We start from the raw sequence: 13456 nt of genomic DNA, 5'->3' as shown, positions 1-13456 counted from the left end.
AAAAATCACCCCAATCCACCCTTTTCCCGCATTTCTCCCCTGCCCGATACAGAGTTAGCTCCACTTCTGGCCGCAGAGTTCTGACCCCATGTGGCTCCCAGGGCTATGAGCTTGCCCGTCCCCTCCAGCAGGAGAGAGAAGCTTGCACCTTAGCATCCCCAGCCCGAGTCCCGAGACTCACTCTGATGGGGGTTGGCTTTATTCACAAGTCCACCCCTGTGGCCAGAGGCATGGCATACACTGGCTGGCTGTTTGGACCCCATGCTGTACTGTTTGCCCACTGCTTTCTTGGGAAGGGGAGATGGGAAAGGGCAGATCGGGGCTCTGGGCAGGCAGTGAGCGGATGTCTGCCCATCAGCCTCTGGTTCCACGTCTGCCTGACTGTGTGACCTGGGCAGTCTCCTCTCAAGCCTCAAGAAACATTTACTAGAGCAAATGTTTCTGACCTTTATTTTAGGTAAGGAACCCTGATAATAAAGCTCCGGTGTAGAAATCAGATCCAAGTGGAGACGCCGTGGTTGACGTGGGGGTGAGGGTCCTGATCCCTGTTCCCTGCAGGGGACCTCAAGGACCTCTGCTTCTCCCTCTGTCCCCAGAAGACATGGGTCACCGGAGTCAACATGGAGCCCAACACAGTTGCCAGCACCCGATCTCAGCTGGTTAAACCAACCAGGCAACATCCAAGGAAACATGACATCAAGGTGGCAGCCCAATGGGCTTGTCATCAAGGAGAGAAGGGGATCCATAAACTCCACTCCCACCATCATCGCCACCCCTCAGCACCCTCAGCCTCCTCAGAAAGCCCCTGCCCCCGACCACAACCTCGCACCTGAAGTGGTGTGGGTGAGGGTGGTGAGGAAGTGGTGCCAGTCGGGCTGGCACGGTTGGAGCCATCATCGCTGTGGTTGACTGGGCCAGAAACCAGGCTGGGGGAGACAGGGTGATTGAGAGCCATGTACAGAGCTGCCTTTGACTCCAGAGGACAATGCCCCTGCAGTGTCCCCTGAGGTTAGCCCTTGCTGTTGAGTCACTGTCTGCTCCCCCAGAGCACTTTGGGCCAATGCTGAGTTATTTCAAAATAATAATAGACTAACGATGCAGTCATAGAATAGAGAATACAGAAGCGTGCAGGGTTGCAGCTCTGTTATATGAACTGACACTTACTGAGCCCCTGCTCTGTGTAAAGGCCGTACATGTACTGACTCATCTCACCCTCACGACAGTGACGTGAGGTGGGCACCACTGTTATCCCTGACCTGCGTGAGAACGCTGAGGCTCAGAGAGGCAAGAGCACCTGCCCAAGCCCCTTAGCTAGAAGTGGTATGTGAACCCGGGTCTGTGCCACTCAAAGCCTGTAGTTGACACACTGGAGCCATTAATTTTGCAGAAGAGCACACTATTTGGTTACCATCATCAAATCTTCCAAGGGTGGAATGGAAGAGAATTCCATGGGAATTCAGAGGCCAGAACAATGTCTAACACGGGGGTGTGTCTGGGAAGCAGATTTCAACTGGACCCAGGAAAGAACTTCGTGGGACTCCGAGGGCCAGGGCAGCCTGGTGGTGTGGAATGAGCCATCTGTTACTGGAAGCGCCCAGGCAGGGGCTGAAGGTCATTTGGAACAACGTGGTGGGAATTCCCGCACTGCTGAGGGTTGGACAAACAGCCTAAGAGCTTCCATTTGGCTCTGAAGTGCTTGGATTTCAAGTTGATTTATGTAACGGGTCCCCTGCCTGCAATCTCAGCCCCTCCAGTCCACTCTCCATGCTGCAGACTGTATGCTTTCCAAAACACCCCTCCAGCGTGCTGTCCCTGCAGAAGTCCTCAGGCGGCTCACCACCTGTTCCAGTTACGACTGCTGGCTAACAACCCCTTCCAAAACTTAGTGACTTAAAACAACCACCTGATGCTCAGTCTGTGGGTGGAGAATTCAGACAGGCACTTCAGCATGGCTGGACTCTGCTCCATGATGTCCTGGGAAGACTAGATGGGTAGGAGCTGGGGTCAACTGGAAGAGTCCTCTTCCCATCTGGCTGTTGCTGATGGCATAGTCGGGACCATAGCAGGGCTGTTGGCTGGACACCTAGATGCGGTCTCACCTGTGGCCTCTCTGCATGGATGGATTAGTTTGGGATTCCTCACTGCATGGTGGCCGGGTCCAAAGAGTGACTATCCCAAGACAGCAAGACAGAAAGGTATTTGTGTGACCTAAGCTTGGAGGTCACAGAGTGTCACACACAAAGCTCCACCGTACACACAAAGTTTCCATTATACACAAAGCTCCACCCAGGTTCAAGGGAAGGGGACACAGACCCCAGTGCCGGATGGGCGGAGTTCAAGGCCATGTTGCAAGAAGAGCAAGTGGGACAGCAGCCAGGGTGACAGCAGCCAGGGTTGCAGCCACATTTGGGAAACATAATCAGCCACACATCACTCTTCAAATGGGGTCCAAGCCATCGCTCGACACAGCTGATGAGGCCCTGTTCACATCTCCAGCCTCCCTGGGTTTTGCACATGCTGTTCCTTCTGACCAGAAAACATGTGCACACATCCCACCTCCACCTGCTTCACCTGGCTCACCTCTACTCACCCTTCAGGGCTCAACAGAGATATCGCCTCCTCGCCCAGGAAGCCTGCCCTGACCCTGCCCACATCTGGCTGAGTGGGAGTCTCTCTGATCCATGACCACATTTGTCTCTCAGGATGCGGTGGCTTCTCTACTCATTGGTCTCCAACAGACTGCAAGCCCCAAGGGCATGGACAGTGTCTACCCCATTTACTGTGATATGCCTGGCATCTGGCCAAATGCCAGTCCCTTTCTGGGTCCTGCTGGCAGCCTCCTCCCACAAGAAGTCTTCCTGGATTGCACCTAAAAGGATTGCACCTGTGCTCCCACAGTGCCCTCCCCACCCCCACTCTACCCTGAGCAGGTGTTTGGGAATGCCTGGGGAAAGGGAAAAGCTCTTCTCCTCATTCCCAAGCCAGAGCTCGTTACTGCAATGAAAGAAGCAAAAAATTACCAGCCAGGCTTGGAGGCTAATGATGGAAACCAAGGCATTGTTCTCGGGGCTGCTAATTGCAGGCCGCCGCAGTGAGGCCGCTCAGCCTGCAGCATGTCACCGCTAACTTCTGCCCACAGCGCCAGGCCCAGCCTGGAAGTGGGCCAGACACAGAGTTTACTGGGGCAGGAGGGGTGTCCCTGGAGCAGTGGGTCCCAAAAGGGTGACTGTAGCTGCCTCTCCTGGAGACCTGTTACAAGTATAGATTCCCAGGCCCTGCCCCAGAACCACTAACTCTGTATCTGAGGGGCTGAGTGCCCGGGGATAGGCATTCTGGAGAAGCCCCCAAGGGATTGTGAAGCCCAGCCTAGGCCTAGGGTTTCTAATCCCATCCCCACCCCAAAGCCAGACAGAGACCTCCACACGTAGCCCAGCTCACCCTGACAACGTGGCAAGATTCAGAAAGTGAACCTGATTTAGAGCAGACGGGTGGAGATGACAGAAGCCCCACCCAGGAACAGAGTCAGGTCTCCTCGTGAGCTGAGAGACCCAGGTCAAGTTAGTGCATCTTTCGGAACACGGGTGGAATTCCAAGGAAGCTGAGAGGCCTGGAACGTCTCAGTCTCTGCAAGGCCCTGAGAGTGGCCCTAGCATTGGGCTCACTGGCTTGGGGATTTGTATACAATTTGTGAAAGTAAGATATCTTAGGCCAGTCGCATGGCAGCTCGCGCCTGTAGTCCCAGCACTTTGGGAGGCTGAGGCAGGGAATTTGAGACCAACATGGTGAAATCCCATCTCTACTAAAAATGCAAAAATCAGCTGAGTGTGGTGGCGCGTGCCTGTAATCCCAGCTACTCAGGAGGCTGAAGCAGGAGGATTGCTTGAGGCCAGAAGGCAGAAGTTGCAGTAAGCCGAGATTGTGCCACTGCACTGCAGCCTGTGTGACAGAGCAAGACCTTGTCTCAAAAACAAAAAGGAAAGGAAAAGAAGAAAGAAAAGAAAAGAAAGGGCCGGGCGCGGTGGCTCAAGCCTGTAATCCCAGCACTTTGGGAGGCCGAGACGGGCGGATCACGAGGTCAGGAGATCGAGACCATCCTGGCTAACACGGTGAAACCCCGTCTCTACTAAAAAAATTCAAAAAACTAGCCGGGCGAGGTGGCGGGCGCCTGTAGTCCCAGCTACTCGGGAGGCTGAGGCAAGAGAATGGCGTAAACCCGGGAGGCGGAGCTTGCAGTGAGCTGAGATCCGGCCACTGCACTCCAGCCTGGGAGACAGAGCGAGACTCCGTCTCAAAAAAAAAAAAAAAGAAAAAGAAAGAAAGAAAGAAAAAAGAAAGAAAGAAAGAAAGAAAGAAAGAAAGGAGGGAGGGAGGAGGGAGGGAGGGAGGGAGGAAGGAAGGAGAAAAGAAAGAAAATGAAAGTAAGATTAGCTTTTTATTCTTTTTCTTAAAGGGCACCCACCACCACCAAATTGTATAAGCCTCAAACCCCCTTAAAAAATGAAGAGAGGCCAGGCGCAGTGGCTCACACCTATAATTCCAGCACTTTGAGTGGCCAAGGCGGGAGGATCACGAGGTCAGGAGTTTAAGAACAGCCTGGTCAACATGGTGAAACCCCATCTCTACTAAAAATGCAAAAATTAGCTGGGCTTGGTGGCACATGCCTGTAATCCCAGCTACTTGGGAGGCTGAGACAGGAGAATCATTTGAACCTGGGAGGCGGAGGTTGCAGTGAGCTGAGATTGTGCCACTGCACTCCAGCCTGGGCAACTAGAGCAAAACTCTTTCTCAAAAAACAAAAAAAAAGAGGAGAATAGGCCAGATGGCTCACATCTGTAATCCCAGTGCTTAAGTGACTGAGACGGGAGGATTGCTTGAAGCTGGAAGGCAGAGGTTGCAGTGAATCATGATTGTACCACTCTACTCCAGCCTGGACAACAAAGCGAGATCCTGTCTCTAAAATAAATATTTTTTTAAGAAGAATTTTAAGTACCTCGCGTGGTTATTGTGAGAATAATCAAGCGAAATGTAAACAAAGCTGGCAGCACAGTGCCTAAAATCCCACCATGGAGAAAGCGCCCTGAGCAAGGGACTTGATCTCCCTGCACTGCTGTTCTCTCATCCGTAAAATGCAGGTGCCGCCATAGCTACCTCTTCACATGGTGTGAGCATGAAATGAGCTAATTCAGGTGAAGCACCCAGCTCAGGGCCTGGCACAGGGCAAATGCCCTCCAAGTGCCGACCACTGCAACTGTCACTGGCAGGGGGACATGGCTCCCATCAACGAATAATTGTGGACAAGTGCAGGAGCCAGCGCATGAGTGACAGAATGCACAGCTTCTTCTGAGGCAGCCCAGCCTTCGAAGATTGCGTGGCGACAGGACACATGCTTTTGAAATTGTGTTTTCTGGAAATACTGGAAGGAGATAAGACCCTCTTTCGCCAAACCAATTTAAGAACAGCTCTGCCAGGGGAATGGATCCAGTGAACCAGATTTGTTGCAAATCTGGGACAGGACTAACAGGAATGGACTTGACCTTGGGCAGTGATTTCTGAGAAGGAACCTGTTCTGAGGAAGGGGGTGGACGCCCAGATTAGAAGATGCTGGAAAGTTAGAACAGGAGGAGAGCTGGGATGGGAACGGCGCGACATCCAGTCCAATCTTCACTTCCTGTGCTACAAGCAATTGTGAATTAAACAAAGCTGGACGTGAGACGCTGGAAGGTGATGGGTGACCAGAGTCACCAATGCACATGACACTTCTATGGAGGACTTCCTGGAGGAGGTTACTTTAGAGCACGGATTAAAGTTACAGATCAGCAGAAAGAGACAGCAAGTCCAGCAGACGCGGGAAGCTCTGCAATCATGCACTTAATTATGGACATTAGATGAGCACATACTACGTCAGAACTTGCCTAAGTGCTGACCTCAGACATTCTCATTTTTGGAATTATTTAGTTGTTACTTGTTTTGTGCTAATATTTTCTCTTTATTTTGAGGCAGTATCTCACTCTGTTGCCCAGGCTAGAGTGCAGTGGTGTGATCTTGGCTCACTGCAGCCTCCACCTCCCGAGTTCAAACAATCCTCCCACCTCAGCCTCCCAAGTAGCTAGGACTACAGGCACACACAACCACACCCAGCTAGTTTTTGTTTTTTTTTATTTTTTTATAGAGACAAGCCTTTGAATTCCTGGACTCAGGTGATCCTCCCACCTCGGCCTCCCAAAATGCTGGGATTACAGGTGTGTGCTACTGTGCCCAGGGCCTACACTAATAATTTTTAAAGCTTAGAAACAGTGGCAAACTTATAGAAAATTTGCATGTATAATACTAATAATTGTTTTTGGTTTGTTTGTTTGTTTTTGAGGTGGAGTCTCATACTGTTGCCTGGGCCAGAGTGCAATGGTGTAATCTCGGCTCACTGTAACCTCCACCTCCCAGGTTCAAGTGATTCTCCTGCCTCAGCCTCCTGAGTAGCTGGGATTACAGGCACCTGCCATCATGCCCAGTTAATTTTTTGTATTTTTGGTAGAGACAGGGTTTCACTATGTTAGCCAGGCTGGTCTCGAACTCCTGACCTCGAGATCTGCCCGCCTCGGCCTCCCAAAGTGCTGGGATCACAGGCCTGAGCCATGGCGACCGGTCAGAATTGTTTTTCTGCAACCATTGAACTGTAAACTGCTGACCTATTTTCATCAACAAAAGCCTTTCCCTATACAACTGCAGTAAAACCATCAAATCAGGGAGCTAGCACTGATCCATTCCTACCTTCCACTCCACAACCTGGCACCGGTTTTGCCAGCTGTCTCAACAATGCCTTGGTAGCAAAAGACCCAGTTCAGTCCCCTGAGTTGCATGAAATTGTCAGATCTCCTTCGGTCTGGAAGAGTTATTCAGTACTTCCTTCATGGCCTTGACATTTTGAAGATCACAGATCACTTCTTTCATCAAATTGGGGTTTGGCGGGTGTTTCTTCACAGTTAGATTCAGGTCATGCGTTTGCGGCAGAACTATCCTAGGTGGCAGTTATGGGGCACTTTGGATTAGTTCCAGTAAAGGCGATGTTAAATTCGATCACTTAAGGTGGTGTCTGCCAAGTTTCTCCACTGCAAAGTTATTCCTTCTCTCTTTGTAATTAAGAAGTATTTTGTGAGAAGATACTTCGAGACGATGTCAGTATCCCATTTCTCATCAACTTTCAATGTATTCACTTATTTATTTGTTGCAATACAGACTCGTGTTTTCTTAGGGAATTCAACAGGTCAACATCCATGACTATCACTGGTCTTTTTGTTTTGTTTTTTTGTTTTTTTGAGACGGAGTCTCGTTCTGTCACCAGGCTGGAGTGCAGTGGCGCGATGTTGGCTCACTGCAATCTCCACTTCCCGGGTTCAAGTGATTCTCCTGCCTCAACCTCCCAAGTAGCTAGGACCACAGGCACGTGCCACCACACCCAGTTATTTTATTTTATTTTTTGCATTTTTAGTAGAGATGGGGTTTCACCATGTTGGCCACGATGGTCTCGATCTCTTGACCTCATGATCTGCCCACCTTGGCCTCCCAAAGTGTTGGGATTACAGGGGTGAGCCACTGTATCCAGCCCATTGTTTATTTTAATGCTTAGATCATCCCAGATTTGGCCAGTGGTTGCCCTTTCAAGTAGCTCCAGGGGCATTCTGACTTATCTCCATCATTCTTTGACCATGTCCTGACTTTCTGGCACAAAAAGACATCCCAGGCTCATTCTGCCCCTTCCCTGCCCCAGCCCTAGAATCAGCCATGGCTCCAAGGAAGCCTGATTCTTTAGTGGGGAATGCTATACAGAGGCCAACATCTGGGTGCCCAGTGTGCTCCCTGCTACTGGGGAGTTGCTGCTCCCAGTCCCTCTCAGTAGACAAGGCCATGGGGGCCCCTAACCCCCACATCACTCAAGGGTCAACTGTACATATATACTATACATATATCCACACACACTCACATATGTGTATATGTATAGTAAATATCTAATAGACACATTTGCATGTGTATATGTTTGTATTTATTGCTTTCTTATACTGAAAACCCTGGCTGGGTGCAGCAGCTCCTGCCTGTAATCCCAGCATTTTGGGAGGCCAAGGTGAGCGGATCACAAGGTCAGGAGTTCAAGACCAGCCTGGCCAACATGGTGAAACCCCATCTCTACTAAAAATATAAAAATTAGCTGCGTGTGGTGGTGTGTGCATATATTCCCAGCTACTCAGGAGGCTGAGGTAGGAGAACTGCTTGAACTCAGGAGGTGGAGGTTGCAGTGAGCCGAGATTGCGCCATTGCACTCCAGCCTGGGTGACAGAGCGAGACTCCTTCTAAAAAAAAAAAAAAAAAAAAAAAAGGAAAGAAGAAAAAAGAAAAAGAAAATGCTGAGTTCACACTGATATCTCAAATTCCAGTCCAACAGCACAGGGCTCCTTTGCATTTTCTCCCTCTCCATATGTATAACTCCGGCTCTGATGTGACATTCTAGCTTCCTTTATGCTTCACATATTTACCAATTCCCTCAATAGCCCCTCTCCATACACACACACACGTGCAGGGACACCCTCAACTCAGGCTTGGCCCTCTGTGCCAGACCTCCTCCCCACCGGGTCACCCTCCATTCGTTGCCAGAGCTCAGGCACCCTCTGTGGGCCACTCCCCCACCTATGTGGACACCTTTATCACCCCTCCATGGGTGACCTTCTCCCCAGCTCAGGCCGTGACTCCCCCACCAGCCACTGTTCCCGCTGAGATATGCTCCTCGCCAGAGCTAGCAAATGGCAAGGCCAAGATGCAAACCCAGGTGTGTCTGCTCCACACCCTAAGCTTTTTGTTGTTGTTGTTAATGGAGTCTCGCTCTGTTGCTCATACTGGAGTGCAGTGGTGTAATCTCAGCTCACTGCAACCTCTGCAGTTTAAGAGAGTCTCCTGCCTCAGCCTCCTGAGTAGCTGGGATTACGGGCACACACCATCATGCCCAGTTAATTTTTTGTGTTTTTAGTAGAGATGGGTTTCGCTATGTTGGCCAGGCTGGTCTCGAACTCTTGACCTCAAATGATCTGCCCACCTCAGCCTCCCAAAGTGCTGGGATTACGGGTATGAGCCACTGAACCCAGATGCCCTAAGCTCTTGATCACCGTGTTATCTAAAACTGAGAACGAGCCCATTTTGTCTGCCACGTGATTTAGTCCCAGCAGGAGCACCAAGGGAATCAAGGGAGTTCTCAGCCTCAGCTTGAACTGGTTCCCCTTGGAGGTAAAGGCAGGCACCTTCTCCTCTAACCCGTCCGCAGGGCTGCAGACCAGCCCCCTGCTCCTGCCGGCTCCTGGCCTCAGCAGGGCCCTCTTGCCTCCCTGGCGTAGAATTCGGGAATTGGGAGGGAGCCACCCACCTATGGCAGGTGATAAAAACAGCTTACTATGTTCACAGTGCTCTACAGTTTACAAAGCCCTTGGTTAGAGGTGCTGTGTCCTCACAACAGCCCTCCCAGGGCCAGATGAGTAAACACACTTTACAGTCAGTAAAACAGAGGCTCAGAGTGGGGAAGAGACTTCATCCAAGTCCACATCATACAGCCCCCGGGTGTCAGAGCTGAAAGCTCATCCAAGACAGACCGACCCAGGCTCCACCCTTCGCACACCCCATCTACCACCCGCGCCCTCTGCTTCCCTCTTTGGGGGATGGCTTAGCTCAGAATGGCTCCTATCTCCCCTGAACTTCTCCTAAGGACACCCAGGTGTGTGGCTCTGGACCACGTGGGACCAGGTGGTTCCTTCCCCGCCCTTCAGTGCTCACAGTCTCAAGCAGACATCCTGGGGGGGCAGTTTGGTGCCCACACCCTCTCCTCCTAGAAAGCTGGCTACCCTCCCCTTTAACTGGGACGAGCAAACTAGGGGGTGAGTCTGTGGTGTGAGGGGTTAACTCATTTACTTCACTGTCCCTCAGTGTCCCATTAGCACCCAGGTCAGACATCCCCTCTCAAACAGGTGGGCTCAGCCCATCCGAGTCTCACCAGAGACACCCAACCCCAGCACAGGACAAGACCCCCAAAGTCAGCAGGAGCTGGTGCCAGGGCCCGCCCGAGGGTAAGGGCGGCTCCCCAAGCCCAGTATTTGTGGCTCTGCTCAGGCCTCATGGCAGGCGGGGCTGGCCAGGAAGGCAGGCACCCTCATTAGCCTCACACGTGTACCACGTGGACCGGGCCCCTGAGCCACACAGCACTGCCTCGTGGGCGCCCCAGGGAAGCTGGGTTCCGCAGCTGGAGCAGCTCCACTGGTCCAGGGGAGAGGCACCTGCAGTGAGTCAGCCGAGCTGAGCTCAGCACAGAACTCCTTACCCAGCCCCGCCAGGGACGCCACTCCCTGCAGTGGGAACAGCCTTTGTGCCCCCCACATTCCACAGAAGGGGAACTGAGTCTTGGCTCTGCCGTGTATGCGGTGCCTCCCAACGCAGCAGACCAGTGCCCCTGAGGAGGGACTGCTGGGTGTTTCCGAAGCCTCTGTCCACCCCAGAAAAATATAGGGTCCCCTACTCTCCCCAGTGCATTCTTGAGGTTCGCAGCCCCTCTCCCCTGGGTCAGAGGACAAGTCATGGGGAGCTGAGGGGCGACTGGGGACAGGACCTTGGCTTTGAGAGCCCTCTGTGGCTGTGGTAAAGGAGGGACAATGCACAAAGCACCTTCCGCTGGAGGGTGGGGCACACGTGAGCCAAGGGGCAGGGAACCACCCAGAAGTGTGAGGGGCTTATGGAGAGGTCCCTGGGGGCACTGGCCAGCTCAACCCCCACTCACCATGCTGCCCTCATCACTTCCCATGTTGGGGCCTCAGTTTCTCCACCTGCAAAAGGAGTCTATTGTTTCCAGTCAGTGGTTTCTATGCTGTTCTCCAGGGAGCCTGGGAATTCTGCAAAGGCACCTCTGACACCCTCTGCGGGAGCGAGTGAGACAATGTCCCCAGGGCCGGACCCGGAGCAGCTCTTCATATCTCAGGGGTGAGATTTGGGAGGGGCTTCCGTTTAAGGAAATAACAGGATGTGGAAATTCAGAGGAGCCCAGGAGCCCCTCAGCGCTGCCGTTCCCTCCTCCCTTCCACTAACCTCTTTCAACACCCAGACAGCACAGATCTGCTGTCCACAGGGTACTAGTTGAGCACTGAGCCATCTTCAGACATGACAGTCATGTGGTCCCCGCCCCAGGATCATTGGGAAGGTGCCATGAACAGGTAGGGATAAGCCCAGGACAAGGAGATGGGGCTGGGGACAGAAATGAGTTGATAGCTGCCTCAGTTTCCCTAAAGTGCATGTCCTCGAAAGGCCAAAGATAAAACAAACTGTGAGGCTGCCGATAGAAAAACCTTCCGGGTTATCTACTTCAATATCAGGGGTACGAGGAGAACAGTTTTTTGTTCCTATCCTTGGGGATCTCAGGTCACCAGGATCTGATACTTAAAGGCTAGTTACTCCTCAAAAAGCTAAAATTAGAACTACCATAAGATCCAGCAATCCCACTGCTGGGTATATATCCAAAGGATATGAAATCGATGTATCAAAGAGACAGCTGCGCCCCACGTTCATGGGCGCTGTTCACAACAGCCGAGAGACGGCATCAATCTGTGTCCGCAGATGAAAGAATGGATAAAGAAAATGTGGGCCACGTTCACAATAGGAGACTATTCAGCCTCAAAAAAAGAAGGAAATCCTGCCGTTAGCCACAGCGTGGCTGAACCTGAAGGACATTATGTTAAGCAAAATAAGCCAGACACAGAAAGACAAATACCACACGATCTCACTTACATGTAGAATCTACACAAATTGCACTCACAGAAGCAGTGAGTGGAATTGTAGTTGTCATGGGCTGGGGGTGGAGGGCTGGGGAGATGTTGGTCAAAGGACACAAAATTTCAGTTAGACAGGAGGAACCAGGTCAAAAGATCTCTCGTATCACATGGCGACTATGGTGAATAGCAATGTACTGTATTCTTGAAAATTACTAAAAGACACTCGGGAGGCTGAGGCAGGAGGATTGCTTGCACCCAGGAGTTTGAGACCAGCCTGGGCAACAAAGTGAGACCTCATCTCTGCAAAAAAAAAAAAATCAAAAAAGTTAGCTGTGTATGGTGGCACATGCCTGTGATCCCAGCTACTCAGGAGGCTGAGGCAGGAGGATCACTTGAGCCTACGGTGAGTTGTGATGGTGCCACTGCCCTCCAGCCTGGGCAACAGAGCAAGACACTCTCTGCCCACAATCCAAACTAAAGAGATAAGAAAAGAAGGAAAATTTCTAAAATATTAGATTTTAAGTGTTCTCAACCAAAAAAAAAAAAATGATAAGCTCGTGAGATAATGCGTAATTAGCTTGATTTAACCATTCCACAATGTATATCAAAATATCATGTGGCACATCATCAATATATATGATTTTTAATGGTAAATTAAAAAGAGAGAAAGAGGCTGGGCATGGTGGCACAGGCATACAATCTGGAAGACTGAGGCAGGAAGATTACTTGAGCCCAGGAGTTTGAGATCAGCCTAGGCAACATAGTAACCCTGTCTCTACAAAAAATTTAAAAATTAGCCAGGTGTGGTGGCACATGCCTGTAGTCCCAGCTACTTGGGAGGCTGGGGCAGGAGGATCACTTGAGCCCAGGAGGTTGAGGCTGCAGTGAATCCTGATCATGCCACTGCACTCCAGCCTGTGGGCAACAGAGCAAGACCCTGTCTCAAAAAGAGAGAGAGAGAAAGACCGGGCACGGTGGCTCATGCCTGTAATCCCACCACTTTGGAAGGCCAAGGCAGATGGATCACCTGAGGTCAGGAGTTTGAGACCAGCCTGGCCAACATGGTGAAACCCCGTCTCTACTAAAAATACAAAAATTAGCTGGGCACGGTGGTCCGTGCCTGTAATCCCAGCTACTTGAGAAGCTGAGGCAGGAGAATCGCTTGAACCCAGGAGGCAGAGGTTGCAGTGAGCCAAGATTGTGCCACTGCACTCCAGCCTGGGTGACAGAGCAAGACTCTGCCTCAAAGAAGAGAGAGAGAGAGAGAGAGAGAGAGAGAGATCATTGTACCCAAGCTGGAGAGTGTGGTGACCAAGCAATGGCCACAGGGAACCCAGCTGTCAAGCTGTCAACTTGTGAGCAAGCAGGTAAGCATGGTCATTTCAGAGAGTGATGAGTGCTACAAAGACAATGAAAGGCCCTAGGATAGAGAGGGAAGGGGCGATATTGCACAATGCCTGGGAAAGGCCCCTTGGGTGACATGTCACCTTGCCCAGCAGACATGAACAGAGACCTGGGTGACCTGAAGGAGCCTATGACAATAAGAGGCAGAGGGACAGCCTGAGCAGAGGCCCTGTGGTGGTGCAGGCTTGGCTGCTGGAGGACCAAAAAGAGCAGGGTGGGGGGGCCGCTACTTCCTCACAGGTCCGTGGTCTCATTGCCTTTTGGGGGCA

This window comes from Trachypithecus francoisi, unplaced genomic scaffold (assembly GCF_009764315.1).
Source record: "Trachypithecus francoisi isolate TF-2019V2 unplaced genomic scaffold, Tfra_2.0 Lachesis_group12, whole genome shotgun sequence".
Taxonomy (NCBI): domain Eukaryota; kingdom Metazoa; phylum Chordata; class Mammalia; order Primates; family Cercopithecidae; genus Trachypithecus; species Trachypithecus francoisi.
The sequence above is the reverse complement of the archived record's forward strand: the minus strand, read 5'-3'. Positions refer to the sequence as shown.